This window comes from Drosophila ananassae, unplaced genomic scaffold (assembly GCF_017639315.1).
Source record: "Drosophila ananassae strain 14024-0371.13 unplaced genomic scaffold, ASM1763931v2 tig00000108, whole genome shotgun sequence".
NCBI classification, from domain to species: Eukaryota; Metazoa; Arthropoda; class Insecta; order Diptera; family Drosophilidae; genus Drosophila; species Drosophila ananassae.
This window is the reverse complement of record NW_025319116.1, coordinates 120031-135000: the sequence shown is the minus strand read 5'-3', so window position 1 is coordinate 135000 and position 14970 is coordinate 120031.

The following is a 14970-nucleotide window of genomic DNA, read 5'->3' as shown; positions in this document are numbered from 1 at the left end:
TATGTGCAAGTTATTGGGATATAAACCTAATAGCGTAATTAACTTGACTAATAATGGGATTAGTTTTTTAACTATTTTATAGCTAATTAACACAATCCCGGGGCGTTCTATATAGTTATGTATAATAATATTTATATTATTTATGCCTCTAACTGGAACGTACCTTGAGCAGATATGCTGTGACCCGAAAGATGGTGAACTATACTTGATCAGGTTGAAGTCAGGGGAAACCCTGATGGAAGACCGAAACAGTTCTGACGTGCAAATCGATTGTCAGAATTGAGTATAGGGGCGAAAGACCAATCGAACCATCTAGTAGCTGGTTCCTTCCGAAGTTTCCCTCAGGATAGCTGGTGCATTTTAATGTTATATAAAATAATCTTATCTGGTAAAGCGAATGATTAGAGGCCTTAGGGTCGAAACGATCTTAACCTATTCTCAAACTTTAAATGGGTAAGAACCTTAACTTTCTTGATATGAAGTTTAAGGTTATGATATATTGTGCCCAGTGGGCCACTTTTGGTAAGCAGAACTGGCGCTGTGGGATGAACCAAACGTAATGTTACGGTGCCCAAATTAACAACTCATGCAGAAACCATGAAAGGCGTTGGTTGCTTAAAACAGCAGGACGGTGATCATGGAAGTCGAAATCCGCTAAGGAGTGTGTAACAACTCACCTGCCGAAGCAACTAGCCCTTAAAATGGATGGCGCTTAAGTTGTATACCTATACATTACCGCTAAAGTAGATGATTTATATTACTTGTAATATAAATTTTGAAACTTTAGTGAGTAGGAAGGTACAATGGTATGCGTAGAAGTGTTTGGCGTAAGCCTGCATGGAGCTGCTATTGGTACAGATCTTGGTGGTAGTAGCAAATAATCGAATGAGACCTTGGAGGACTGAAGTGGAGAAGGGTTTCGTGTGAACAGTGGTTGATCACGAGTTAGTCGGTCCTAAGTTCAAGGCGAAAGCCGAAAATTTTCAAGTAAAAATAAAATTTACTATATGTAAAAATTATATACTTGAATAATTTTGAACGAAAGGGAATACGGTTCCAATTCCGTAACCTGTTGAGTATCCGTTTGTTATTAAATATGGGCCTCGTGCTCATCCTGGCAACAGGAACGACCATAAAGAAGCCGTCGAGAGATATCGGAAGAGTTTTCTTTTCTGTTTTATAGTCGTACTACCATGGAAGTCTTTCGCAGAGAGATATGGTAGATGGGCTAGAAGAGCATGACATATACTGTTGTGTCGATATTTTCTCCTCGGACCTTGAAAATTTATGGTGGGGATACGCAAACTTCTCAACAGGCCGTACCAATATCCGCAGCTGGTCTCCAAGGTGAAGAGTCTCTAGTCGATAGAATAATGTAGGTAAGGGAAGTCGGCAAATTAGATCCGTAACTTCGGGATAAGGATTGGCTCTGAAGATTGAGATAGTCGGGCTTGATTGGGAAACAATAATATGGTTTATGTGCTCGTTCTGGGTAAATAGAGTTTCGATCATTTATGGTTGTAACTTGTTCCCCGGATAGTTAGTTACGTATCCAATTGTGGAACTTTCTTGCTAAAATTTTTAAGAATACTAGTTGGGTCAAACCAATTAGTTCTTATTAATTATAACGATTATCAATTAACAATCAATTCAGAACTGGCACGGACTTGGGGAATCCGACTGTCTAATTAAAACAAAGCATTGTGATGGCCCTAGCGGGTGTTGACACAATGTGATTTCTGCCCAGTGCTCTGAATGTCAAAGTGAAGAAATTCAAGTAAGCGCGGGTCAACGGCGGGAGTAACTATGACTCTCTTAAGGTAGCCAAATGCCTCGTCATCTAATTAGTGACGCGCATGAATGGCTTAACGACGGACGTGTTTTGGAGTGCTCCGTATTTAAAGTCATTTTTCTCCGGTAATTCGGTGTCGCAGACGATTAAAATTGGTGTTAAAATTCGCGTATTAATTGCGCGAATCGAACAGTGATATTTTTTCGTCGGGAAATCAAGTTTTTCATTCGAAAAACTGTGTTTTTCGTTTTCACGTGTTGGCACGTGGTGGAAATTTTCCACTGAAAAAGCTCGGTAAGTGAGTACTTGTAAAGCTTTAGTGCAGAAGTGTGTGTGAGAGTACTCAAGAGAGAGCTTGAGAGAGAGCTTTGAGAGTGCTTTCTCGCTCGCGCTTTTGCGTGCTTACACGAGCTTTTGAGTGTGCTTCTTGTGCAAGCTTTGGTGCGTGCTTTTGCGCGCGCTTTGGTTTGCATTTGGTGCATACTTTTGGGCTGCCGTTTTTGCATATTTTTGTTGCATATTTTTGGGCCCCCATTTTTTCAGAACAGCTCCACTAGGCGGCGCCACTCGCCCAATTAAAGGGCGACATGAGCGCCATGAGCGCTATGAGCGCATTGTCGGAGAGTGAGCTCTCTGCAAGCAGCCGGGCAAGCAGTCGCGCAAGTAGTGCGATTGGTGCTGCACGGGGACGCCGTCGAGGACGCAAGTCCAAGGCGACGAGCCTCTCGGCGCCAACGCAGGCCAAGTTATTGGCCACTACTGGAGCGGAAAGACCGGAGCCAGTCGGGGTACTGGAGGAGTTGGCGCTCTCCTCGTTGGAGACGCCGGTGATCCCAGTTGCCTCTGCTGCTGATGCCTCCGCCGCTACCTTTGCTGCCCCCGCTGTTGTTGCTGCTGGAGTTGTTGCTGATGCTGCTGAGGCAGCCGCCGCTGTCGCCGCTGGTGCCCCCGCTGCCGTCCCGGAGCGATCTGCCGTCTCGATGCGCAGTCTTGACTGTGTCATCAAGAATGGAGCTGACGGCGTTATGGAGGAAGCGGCCAGCATCAAGGAGACGTTTGTTTCCCTGGTGGTGGAGTCGCTAATGAACCCCAAGCAGGCTGCTGCACTGATGAGATGCATCAGCCGGTATGACGGGATCGTCCAGGCGCTCATGGTGCGCAACGCAGTACTGGAGGAATCCAACAAACTGCGAGCGGCGATGCCGCTGCCACCGCCGCCGGTTCAGATGCCATCGGTGCCGCAAGCTGTGGTCTCACGGCCACCCGTTGGGTATGCATCCGCATATCCCAGCCTGCCGGCACCTTCCGTAGCTCCCGTGCCCGCGCCGCGAAAACCACGCGATACGTGGTCGGCCGTGGTGATGAGCAAGGACCCGAAACTTTCGGGTAAAGAGGTTGCCGAAAAGGTGCGCCGGGAGATTGCCCCTTCGCTGGGAGTTCGCCTGCACGAGGTGAGAGGGCTTGCGCGTGGCGGTGCCATTATCCGCACCCCCTCGTCAGGTGAGATCAAGAGGGTCGTAGCCAGCAAGAAGTTCGGCGAGATTGGCCTCGAGGTCAAGCCGAATGCTGTGCAACGGCCCAAACTGGTAGTCCAGGATGTGGCTACTCAGATCGCTCCGGAGGAGTTTATGGCGGAGTTGTATGCCAACAACCTCCGAGAACACATCCCGGAGGCGGAGTTCCGCAAGGCTGTCCATCTGGACACCAAGCCTTGGACGGTTGCCGACGGAGCTACGGTGAGTGTCACGTTGGAGTGCGAACCCAAGGTGCTAGATCTGCTGGAAGGTGGGCGGATCTACATTAAGTGGTTCTCCTACCGATGCAGGGCCCTTGTGCGGACGTACGCGTGCCACAGGTGTGTTGGCTTCAACCACAAGGTGGCAGAGTGCAAGCAGAAGGACAATGTCTGCAGGCAATGCGGACAGTCCGGCCACAGTGCGCGCAGTTGCACCAATCCGGTGGACTGCCGGAATTGCCGATTCTACGGGCATCCCTCGGGGCACAGCATGCTGTCCCCGAGCTGTCCGGTGTATGCGGCGGTGCTAGCGAGGGTGAATTCTAGACATTAATGTTTAGGTTCATCCAAGCAAACTGTGGTCGAGGTCGGGCTGCGACTCTTGAGCTCGCAGTCCGCCTGAGGGAGTCCGGATGTCTGTTTGCACTGCTGCAGGAGCCATACGTTGGTAGCGGGACGAGTGATGTGCTGCCTGAAGGAATGCGAATATACACCGACCGGAGACAAAAGGCAGCCATCCTCGTGGATCACCAGGATGTCATCTGCATGCCGATGGAGCCACTTACCACCGACTACGGCGTATGCGTGAGTGTTAAAGGGAGTTTTGGCTCAATCTTCCTTTGCTCCGCGTATTGCCAGTTCGACACCGAGCTAGAGCCGTACCTCAGGTACATGGATGCGGTCCTGCTGCAGGCCAGCAGAACCCCCGCAATCCTGGGACTCGACGCGAATGCAGCATCCCCCATGTGGTTTAGCAAACTCCCTCGGAACCCCGAGGGACACGCTAACTACAACCGGGGTGAGCTGCTGTCTGAGTGGATGCTGGAGAATGGAGCCGTTGCTCTCAACCAGCCCAGCCCGGTGTTCACGTTCGATACCTACCGTGCGCGTAGCGATATCGACGTGACAATTGCCAACGACGCAGCATCGATGTGGGCCACATTCGAGTGGAGAGTGGACGAGTGGGAGTTGAGTGACCATAACATTATCACTGTTGTGGTTACTCCAACGACTACGCGCGCAGTTGAGAGCCTAGCTCCTGTGCCGTCCTGGAACATCTCCAATGCTCGCTGGCAGTTGTTCGAACAGGAGATGGTGAGTCGGGCAGCCGATATTCCGGAAGACTTCTCACAGTCGCCGTTGGATCAGCAAGTTTCGACCCTGCGCTGCATGGTCCACGATGCGTGTGACCTTGCAATCGGAAGGAGGACGCCGAGATCGCCTAGGAGAAGGAAGCCAGGTTGGTGGACCGCCAACCTGAACACGGCGAAACGCGAAGTCCGGAGACTTCGCCGCCGGCTTCAAAACGCTCGCCGTCGAGGAGACGACGATGCGGCTGAGCTGATTGTGGTCGCGCTGAGGCAAGCCTCAGACGACTACAAGAAGCTCATCCTAAGGGCGAAGGAGGACAGCTGGAGACGCTTCGTGGGAGAAAACGCACACGATCCCTGGGGGCGCGTCTACAAGATCTGCCGAGGACGCAGAAAGTGCACGGAGATTGGGTGCCTCCGCGTTGATGGCGAGCTGGTCACCGATTGGGGTGACTGTGCGCGAGTGCTCCTCCGTAACTTTTTCCCAGTTGCGGAGTCCGATGCACCGATTGCCGGAGCGGAGGAGGTCCCACCGGCCCTCGAGGAAGTAGAGGTTGATGCTTGTGTCGCCAGGTTGAAGAGCCGTCGCTCTCCCGGCATGGACGGCATCAATGGCACTATCTGCAAAGCAGTGTGGCGCGCCATACCTCAGTATCTGACGGCGCTTTATTCCCGTTGCATCCAGTCGGGTTACTTCCCCCGAGAGTGGAAGTGCCCACGTGTAGTGGCGCTACTCAAGGGGCCCGACAAGGATAGGTGCGAACCCTCGTCGTACCGTGGGATATGCCTGTTGCCAGTATTTGGCAAGGTGCTTGAGGCCATCATGGTTGATCGTGTGAGAGAAGTTCTTCCGGAAGGATGCAGATGGCAGTTTGGATTTCGCCAAGGACGATGTGTGGACGACGCTTGGAGGCACGTCAAGAGCAGTGTCGCTGCCAGCCCGGCACGATACGTGCTCGGCATCTTCGTCGACTTCAAGGGTGCGTTCGACAATGTCGAATGGAGTGCTGCACTGCGCCGGCTCGCCGACTTGGGATGCCGTGAGTTGAGCTTGTGGCAGAGCTTCTTCTCAGACAGAAGAGCAGTGATCCGAAGCAGTTCTGGAACTGTGAGTGTTCCAGTAACTAGAGGCTGCCCTCAGGGATCCATTAGTGGCCCATTCATTTGGGATCTGCTGATGGACGTCCTGCTGCGGCGCCTCCAGCCATACTGCGCTTTTAGCGCGTATGCGGATGACCTGCTCCTTCTTGTCGAAGGCAACTCCCGAGCCGTGCTGGAGGATAAAGGAGCGCAACTGATGTCCATCGTTGAAGCGTGGGGTACGGAAATCGGTGTTACCATTTCCACCAGCAAGACGGTGATTATGCTGCTGAAGGGAGCCCTCGCGCGCACCCCGTTGGTGAGATCTGCCGGAGCAAATCTCCCATATGTTCGCAGCTGCCGGTACCTTGGCATCACGGTCAGCGAGCGCATGAATTTCTTCATGCACATCGCATCGCTGCGTCAGCGAATGACCGGAGTCGTACAAGCATTGGCGCGTGTGCTGCGAGTCGACTGGGGATTCAGTCCTCGGGCCAGGCGGACCATTTATGCTGGACTCATGGTGCCTTGTGCACTATTTGGTGCCTCGGTGTGGTATGTCGTGACGACGAGGCAAGTTGTAGCTAGGAGGCGACTTCTTGCCTGCCAGAGGCTGATCCTTTTAGGATGCCTCCCGGTATGCCGTACAGTGTCAACCCTGGCACTGCAGGTGCTTGCTGGAGCCCCGCCTCTTGACTTGGCTGCTATGAAAATAGCCGTCAAGTACAAGTTGAAGCGTGGATACCCGTTGGAGGGGGACGACTGGCTCTATGGCGAGGACCTTTCAGGTCTGAGCTGGACGCAACGAGTCTCGCGGGTAGACGAATGCCTTCTGTCGGACTGGCAGAGCAGATGGGATGATGGTGATTCGCCTGGTCGGGTGACTCACAAGTTCATCCCAGATGCAGGGTTCGTCTATCGGAATCCGGATTTCGGGTTCTCCATGCGCGCGGGATTCTTGTTGACAGGGCACGGGTCGTTCAATGCATTTCTGCATAGAAGAGCCCTTAGCGATACTGCTGCATGCTCATGTGGCGATCCTAATGAGGACTGGGAACACATTTTATGTGCTTGCCCCCTTTATGCAGACTTGCGAGACCTCGATGGACTCGGTTTGCAGCACGTTGGCGGAACCTGGACGTTTGGAAGGATTTTGGAGAACGGCGACAGGACCAGAAGACTCACGGAGTTTGCTGAGGAGGTGTTTCGGAGGAGGAGGGGCTTGCAGTAGCCCATTTTTCTCGCCGTGTGGTAGCGGCGAAGAATACTGCCACAGCTCCCCATAGCTTGTCGTAGGAGGCGACTAATATGGCAAGGTTCCCCATCCGAGCTTGTCGGAGCTAAAGGGGTGGGTCACCGAGCCCACAAACTTCGGTACCACGGGTTGGATAGTGTCCAAGCACTACCATTTGAGGTAGGCCCCCTTGTGGGAGTATCGTGGTGGCTGTGGTTGATACCCAAATCGCGGGTAGAGTCCTCGGACTCGACGTGGAGTTGCGTTATACAACTCGGGCGCTGTGACCCATAGATCAGTAGAGGTGATAGATACACTTCGCTCCTCACCAAGGGGAAGTATTCTGTCCGACTCGCAGATACTTAAATTGGTACCGGGCTAGTTGCTATGTATTTGCTATAGCTTCTATTCCGGGGCGTTGGCAGGCGTACCATCCGTGCCCATGCACTATATGCCTACTCGTAGGTGTATTCGAGTGCCGTGGTTGTAATCCCTTCAGTGTGGAACACGCCACGTTAAACAAGATCGGAGAGATCCGAGACATACACCTGTCCCTATCTACCGAACCGAACGGACGTGTTTTCTGTGCGCTCCGGTTGAAAAATTAATATCAGCTGAAATACGCTGCCTTTTTGAACAAATTAAAGTGCGTTTTGTGTGCGAAGTGCGGTGCTACAAGTTGCGATTTGTGCGGTTGCTGTAGCTAACCGATTTTCGTGGAAAATTGCGTTTTTCCGTCGCGAAAATTCGCCACGTGGTTTGAGCAAAACAATAAAGCTTTAAGCTTTGGTGCTGCCATACGCGTTGAACACAATAAAAAAGCTTAAAACAGCTGTGCTTTGGTGCTGCCATATCGGTGAAAACTATAAAAACAGCTTTCTATCAGCTGTTTTTGGTGCTGCCATATCGGCATAAAAACCTTAAGCAGCTGTGTGTTGGTGTTGCCATATAGGCAAAAAGACATTAAACAGCTGAGTGGAGTGTGGCCGTGTGCCAAGAACTCGTTGGTGCTAAATTTGTCGGACTTTGTGCGCGCGTAATTCGAATTCGAATTTGAATTCGAATTTCAAAATGCCGCGCGGTCGTGGAGGCCGCAGCCGCTCGGGCAGTCGCTCGAGCATAGCGAGTGCTGCAAGCGTCGCTAGCGCTGCCAGCGTCGCTGTTGACGTCCGCCAGGCGAGGAAGTCGAGGGAGCGCTCGATTTCTTTCGACATGGAGTCGGAAGTGGAGCCGAAGCGCCTGGATCAACGGAGCTCGCCGAAGAAGGCCGTCGCGGAGATGGCCGTCTCGTGCCCTGGAGGGCTGAATGGAGCTGGGCTGGATGCCCATGGAGCCAACACCGTCGCCCCCGCTGCCGCCACCATCGCCGCCATCATCGCCGAGCCCGTCGCCGTCGCCCCCGTTGCCGTCGCCCCCGTTGCTGTCCTCGAGCATGCCTCTGCTCGCGCCGCCGTTGCTGCTGGACAAGGAGCTGTCTTGGCTGAGTTGTCCGCAACCCAGCGTGCCGTTCGCGGTGCGTTGCTGAGCGGCAACTTGCAGTCAGTGTCGGCCACGATGAGCCGATACGACGAGCTGGTGGTGGCCCTCATGCTCCGAGTTGGAGAGCTGGAGACCCGGCTCGCCATGCCGCCGCCGATGACGCCGAGCCACAACGCCGTTGGACAAGCCGCCACCCCCGTAGCCCCAGTTCCGGTCCCCCGTACCAAGGTGCGTGAGACTTGGTCCTGTGTGGTAAAGGGAACGGACCCGGAGCTCTCCAGCAGCCAGATCGCCGAGAAGGTGCGCAAGGAAGTCGCACCAGCACTTGGAGTTCGTGTGCACGAGGTCCGGGAGCTGAAGCGTGGCGGTGCTATCATCCGCACGCCGTCAGCTTCGGAGGCCTCCAAAGTCGCTGCATCGAAGAAGTTCGCCGAGGTGGGACTTAGTGTGGAGCGCAACCAGGCCGTCAAGCCTCGCCTGACGGTCTTCGACGTGGACACGGCACTGACACCGGAGGACTTCATGCAGGAGTTGTGGACGAACAACCTACAGGAGGAGATGACCGTGGCTGACTTCAAGAAGTCGGTGCACTTTGCATCGAAGCCCTGGACCGCAGCTGTGGGAGGCACTACGAACGTGACTCTGGAGGTCAGCGAGAAGGCTCTGGCTGCTTTAGACACCGGTAGGGTGTATATAAAGTGGTTCAGCTTCCGCTGCCGATCCCAGGTCCGGACGTATGCCTGCCATCGTTGCGTGGGCTTCGACCACAAGGTCCAGGAGTGCCGGCTCAAGGTGAGTGTGTGCCGCCAGTGCGGACAAGGGGGCCATGTAGCGGCGAAGTGCACCAATCCGGTGGACTGCCGAAACTGTCGTTTTAAGGGGTTACCGTCGGGGCATAATATGCTCTCGGCGGCCTGCCCAGTATACAGCGCAGTCTTGGCACGTGTGAATGCAAGACACTAACATGTCTCGGCTCTTGCAAATTAATTGCCAGGGTTCGTACGCTGTTATGTGCGATGTGGGGCAGATGATGTGTGAAAGGGGCTACGTCGTGGCACTGTTGCAGGAGCCGTACAACCGCTATGGCGGGGTGCGCGGTTTGCCCGCAAATATGCGGGTATTTCCTGACAGCAGAGGCCGCGCCGCAGTCGTTGTGAATGACCCCGGCATAGAGTGCACTTTAGTGAACTCTACTGACTGGGGTGTATGTGTGGGTTTAGAGGGGATTTTTGGTAGGTTGTATGTTGTAAGTGTATATTGCAAGTTTTCCGAGCCATTAGATCCGTACCTTCAGTACATGAATGCGGTACTACTCCAGGTGAGTAGCAATCCTGTCATTCTTGGCCTTGATGCGAACGCGTCATCCCCCTTATGGTTCAGTAAGATGTCCAGGCTTGGTCCTGGCCATCGGAACTATGACCGGGGTGAGACGCTGGCCGAATGGGTGATCACCCAGGATGTACAGGTTGTTAACAAGCCTAGCGAGTGGTACACATTCAACAGTCCGAACGGAGCGAGTGACATTGATGTTACTCTCGCGAATGAGGCAGCAATGAGAGTGTGTGATTTTCAATGGAATGTGTTGGGGGGTCAAGGTGTGAGTGATCATAATCCGATTGAGATTGTGGTCACCCGCGCCGTGGCCCTGGAACCGAATGAGAGGCTTAATGGGTGGTGCTATCGTGGTGCGAATTGGGCCCTTCATGGGCATTATGTGAGAGGAGCGGCGACGCAAGTCCCGTTTAGCACCTTCTGTGCTATGAATGTGGATGAGCAGGTTGCATGTGTGACAGAGTGGGTTACGAGTGCGAATGATTCCATGTTTGCGAGGCACCGTAAGGTGACTCGTAAACGTGTTAAGTGGTGGACGCGTGAACTGCAAGCCGAGAAGCGGTCTCTCCGGTCTCTGAGGAAGAGATTCCAAAGGGCCAGAAGGACTAATGCGGACGGCGTGGCCCAGCTTAGGGATCAGCTTAGTACTAGGGTTCATGAGTACAAGCATAGGGTTTTGCGAGTGAAAGATGACGAGTGGCGTTCTTTCGTAGATCGAAATAAACACGATCCCTGGGGTCGTGTTTACAAGATTCTGCGGGAGAATGGGAAGGAGGGGTCCAGGGATATTTGTGCCCTACGGGTTGAAGGTCGAGACCTTATAACCTGGAAGGATTGTGTTGAATGTCTTTTGTCCGAATTCTTTCCTAGGGAGGATCGGCAGCATTCAGTGCCTGATGCAGTGGGTGTTGCTGATCCCCTCCTGATGAGCGAGCTTCAGTGGGCTTTCACTAAGCTTCGCTCTGGGAAAGCGCCTGGTCTGGATGGGTTCACGGGGGAAATTTGTAAAAGTGTCTGGAAGTCCATTCCAGATCACTTGTATGAATTATACTCCAAGTGTGTGAGTGAGGGGGCCTTTCCGAGTGCATGGAAGTGCACAAGGGTGAGTGTGCTCCTAAAGTCACTCGATAGGGACCGGAGCAATCCGCGTTCCTTTCGGGGCATCAGTCTCGTTCCAGTTCTTGCAAAAGTTCTGGAGAGAGTGCTGGTGGAACGGCTGCAGGAGTGTGTGGGGAGCCAGATGTCTGATAGGCAGTTTGGCTTCCGTGAAGGGAGGTGTGCGGAGGACGCTTGGAGGAGCGTTAAGGACTCTGTGAGATCCAGCAACTCCAAGTACGTTCTCGGTGTGTTTGTGGATTTTAAGGGGGCTTTTGATTACCTAAGTTGGGCTAGTGTGATTCAGAGGTTGAACGAGTGTGGGTGCCGGGACGTAGCTCTTTGGAAGAGTTATTTCTCGGGACGAAATGCATGTGTGGTGGGAGTGAATGAGGTTGTTTGGAAGGATGTGGCTCGTGGTTGCCCACAGGGTTCCATCTGTGGTCCATTTATATGGAACCTCATGATGGATCCCCTTCTGTGGCAGCTCGAGGAAGCGTGGCAGTGTTGTGCGTATGCGGACGACTTGCTCATCTTGGTTGAGGGCCAGTCGCGTTCGATGATTGAGGCAAGCGCTGCAGAGTGCTTGCGCATTGTTGGCCAGTGGGGCGACAGTGTGGGTGTCAGCTTGGCAAGGGATAAGACTGTGACAATGCTGCTGAAAGGCAGCTTGTCCAGGTCCCCCGTTGTCAGGCTCGACGGCTCCAGCATTAGGTATGCGAAACAGGTGAAGTACCTGGGCGTAACCGTTGGAGAACGGTTGCGCTTCGCACCACACCTTGCCAATCTGAAGGACCGATTGGTCGGTACGGTTGGACGATTGCGCCGAGTTTTGAGAAGTGAATGGGGCCTCAGCAGAAAAGCTGCTCGCACCATATATGGTGGTCTGTTTGTTGCTTGTGCAGCAAGCGGATCACCATCATGGTACGATGCAGTCTTGGACGTTAGGGGTAGAATGAAAATTTTAAGTGTGCAAAGGTTGATTTTGTTGGGGTGTATGCCTGTGTGTCGCACTGTCTCTACGGAGGCATTGCAAGTTTTGTTTGGAGCAGTTCCCCTTGACTTGGAGATACGGCGTAGAGCCGTAAGCTACAAGCTCAAGAAGGGGCTGCCATTGCTGCAGGATGAATGGCTGTTTCGTGAAATGTCGGGAGGGAACGTGGAGAGTTTAGGGCCAAGTGAATGGAAGTCTATGTTGCGTGAATGTGTCCTGTCGGACTGGCAAGCCCGATGGGATAATAGTGAGAATGGGCGGGCTACTTACGAGTTCATTCCAGATGTCTCGTTTGTTGTCGATCGACCGGACTTTGGTTTCAACCTTAGTGCCGGGTTCCTGTTGACTGGCCATGGATCGCTGAATGCATTCTTGCATAGGCGGAACTTGGCGGGCAGTCCGGAATGCCGGTGTGGCTCTCGGCAGGAGACCTGGAAGCATGTTCTCTGTGAGTGTCCGTTGTATGATGATCTTCGTGATCTGGGCGGGTTGGGTGTGGTTCAGGCTGGGGGGGACTTTGACTTTAGTCAAGTGCTCTCCACGAGCGATAGGATTAGCAGGTTGAATGTGTTTGCTAGAGCCGTATTCAGTCGTCGACGAATGCGTTGATTTGTAGATGCCGAGATGTGTTAGGGGTGAATGGTGCGTGAATCAGGATCGAGTGAATAGGTGTGTGTAAAGTTCGCCGGGTTTTCGCCCGCCGCCGGGGTTACCAGTCCCCGAGCTTCATGGTAGCCAAACTGGGAGTGCTTCGTTGAGTTGCACGAACCTGACCAGAGGATTTTTCTGGTACCACGGGTGATGAGGATTCACGGAGATGGTGCTCCAAATCCGCCTTGTCACAAGCCCTTAGGGGTTGTTGGGAACATAGCTGGCCGTCTTCGAGCGGTCTGGTCACTGGCCAGCAGCGATTGCCGCGGTTTGCGGAAGAGGAAGGAATAGTCCTCGCCTCCGAACAGTGAGAAAGCCATGTCCATGAACATGGTGGATAAAACTGTACCACCTTATGATTTGGCTTCGGCCACTTCATAATCTATTCCCAGCAGCTATGTACTATCCAGGGCCACCGACCCGTGACTGTTCTGGAGTCAAAATCGGTAGTGTCCTTGTTGGCACGGCGCCTGACCGGAGGCTGTGATAATTTCTGGTACCACGGGTGCCAGGAGCCCACGGAACTTGTTCCGTCCTGGCTATGGTGAGGCCCCCTAGGGAGCTACGTGGTGGTTGTGGTTTAACACCCGAATGCGGGTAGAGCCTCTGGCTCGACGTGGAGTTGCGTTATACAACCGGGTGCCGTGATCCCAAAGATCGGAAGAGGTTTAGATAGGCCTCCATCCTTAACCGAGGATTAAGTCATGACCGAACAGATTGACTTACATTCGGTATCCGGCGGAACATGGTTCCAAAGGGGCGCTGATTGACGCATTGTTTCATATCCCACGCCCGAGGGGGCCGTGAGATTAAGCCAACATGGCAGGTGCTCACGTTAAACATATCAGACTTTCATGTCCCTATCTACTATCTAGCGAAACCACAGCCAAGGGAACGGGCTTGGAATAATTAGCGGGGAAAGAAGACCCTTTTGAGCTTGACTCTAATCTGGCAGTGTAAGGAGACATAAGAGGTGTAGAATAAGTGGGAGATATTAGACTTCGGTTTGGTATCGCCAATGAAATACCACTACTCTTATTGTTTCCTTACTTACTTGATTAAATGGAACGTGTATCATTTCCTAGCCATTATACGGATATATTTATTATATCTTATGGTATTGGGTTTTGATGCAAGCTTCTTGATCAAAGTATCACGAGTTTGTTATATAATCGCAAACAAATTCTTTAATGAGAGATGCATTTACTGTATTATTGATTTGAAAATTTGGTATAACTCCAATTACTCAGGTATGATCCAATTCAAGGACATTGCCAGGTAGGGAGTTTGACTGGGGCGGTACATCTCTCAAATAATAACGGAGGTGTCCCAAGGCCAGCTCAGTGCGGACAGAAACCACACATAGAGCAAAAGGGCAAATGCTGACTTGATCTCGGTGTTCAGTACACACAGGGACAGCAAAAGCTCGGCCTATCGATCCTTTTGGTTTAAAGAGTTTTTAACAAGAGGTGTCAGAAAAGTTACCATAGGGATAACTGGCTTGTGGCGGCCAAGCGTTCATAGCGACGTCGCTTTTTGATCCTTCGATGTCGGCTCTTCCTATCATTGTGAAGCAAAATTCACCAAGCGTTGGATTGTTCACCCATGCAAGGGAACGTGAGCTGGGTTTAGACCGTCGTGAGACAGGTTAGTTTTACCCTACTAATGACAAAACGTTGTTGCGACAGCATTCCTGCGTAGTACGAGAGGAACCGCAGGTACGGACCAATGGCACAATACTTGTTCGAGCGAACAGTGGTATGACGCTACGTCCGTTGGATTATGCCTGAACGCCTCTAAGGTCGTATCCGTGCTGGACTGCAATGATAAATAAGGGGCAATTTGCATTGTATGGCTTCTAAACCATTTAAAGTTTATTATTTATATTTTAAACGACAATGGATGTGATGCCAATGTAATTTGTAACATAGTAAATTGGGAGGATCTTTGATCACCTGGTGCCATGCTAGTTACATATGAAAACATTATTTAATACAATGACAAAGCCTAGAATCAATTGTAAACGACTTTTGTAACGGGCAAGGTGTTGTAAGTGGTTGAGCAGCTGCCATACTGCGATCCACTGAAGCTTATCCTTTGCTTGATGATTCGAAAATATATACACAAAGTGTTGTATATATATATTAATTATATATATTTTTTTTTAAATATATTTATTTATATATATATATATAACGCAGTGTGTATTGCACAGCGTTCGAGCGCTACAGGTAGCCAAATGCATCGTCATCTTATTAGTGACGCGCAAATATAAAATGTTGACAAGATGAATATGATATAAAAATATCATATATATAAAATGAAAAAAAAAATTTTTTTCATCAAAGTATAAGTCCGTAATATACGGACGGCGGGAGTTGTAATAACTTTTGCCTGGTAGCCCTTTGACTCGTCATCATATTAGTGACGCGCATGATTCAATTCATGAGATTCCTACTGTCCCTATCTAAACTTTTTTAAAAATAT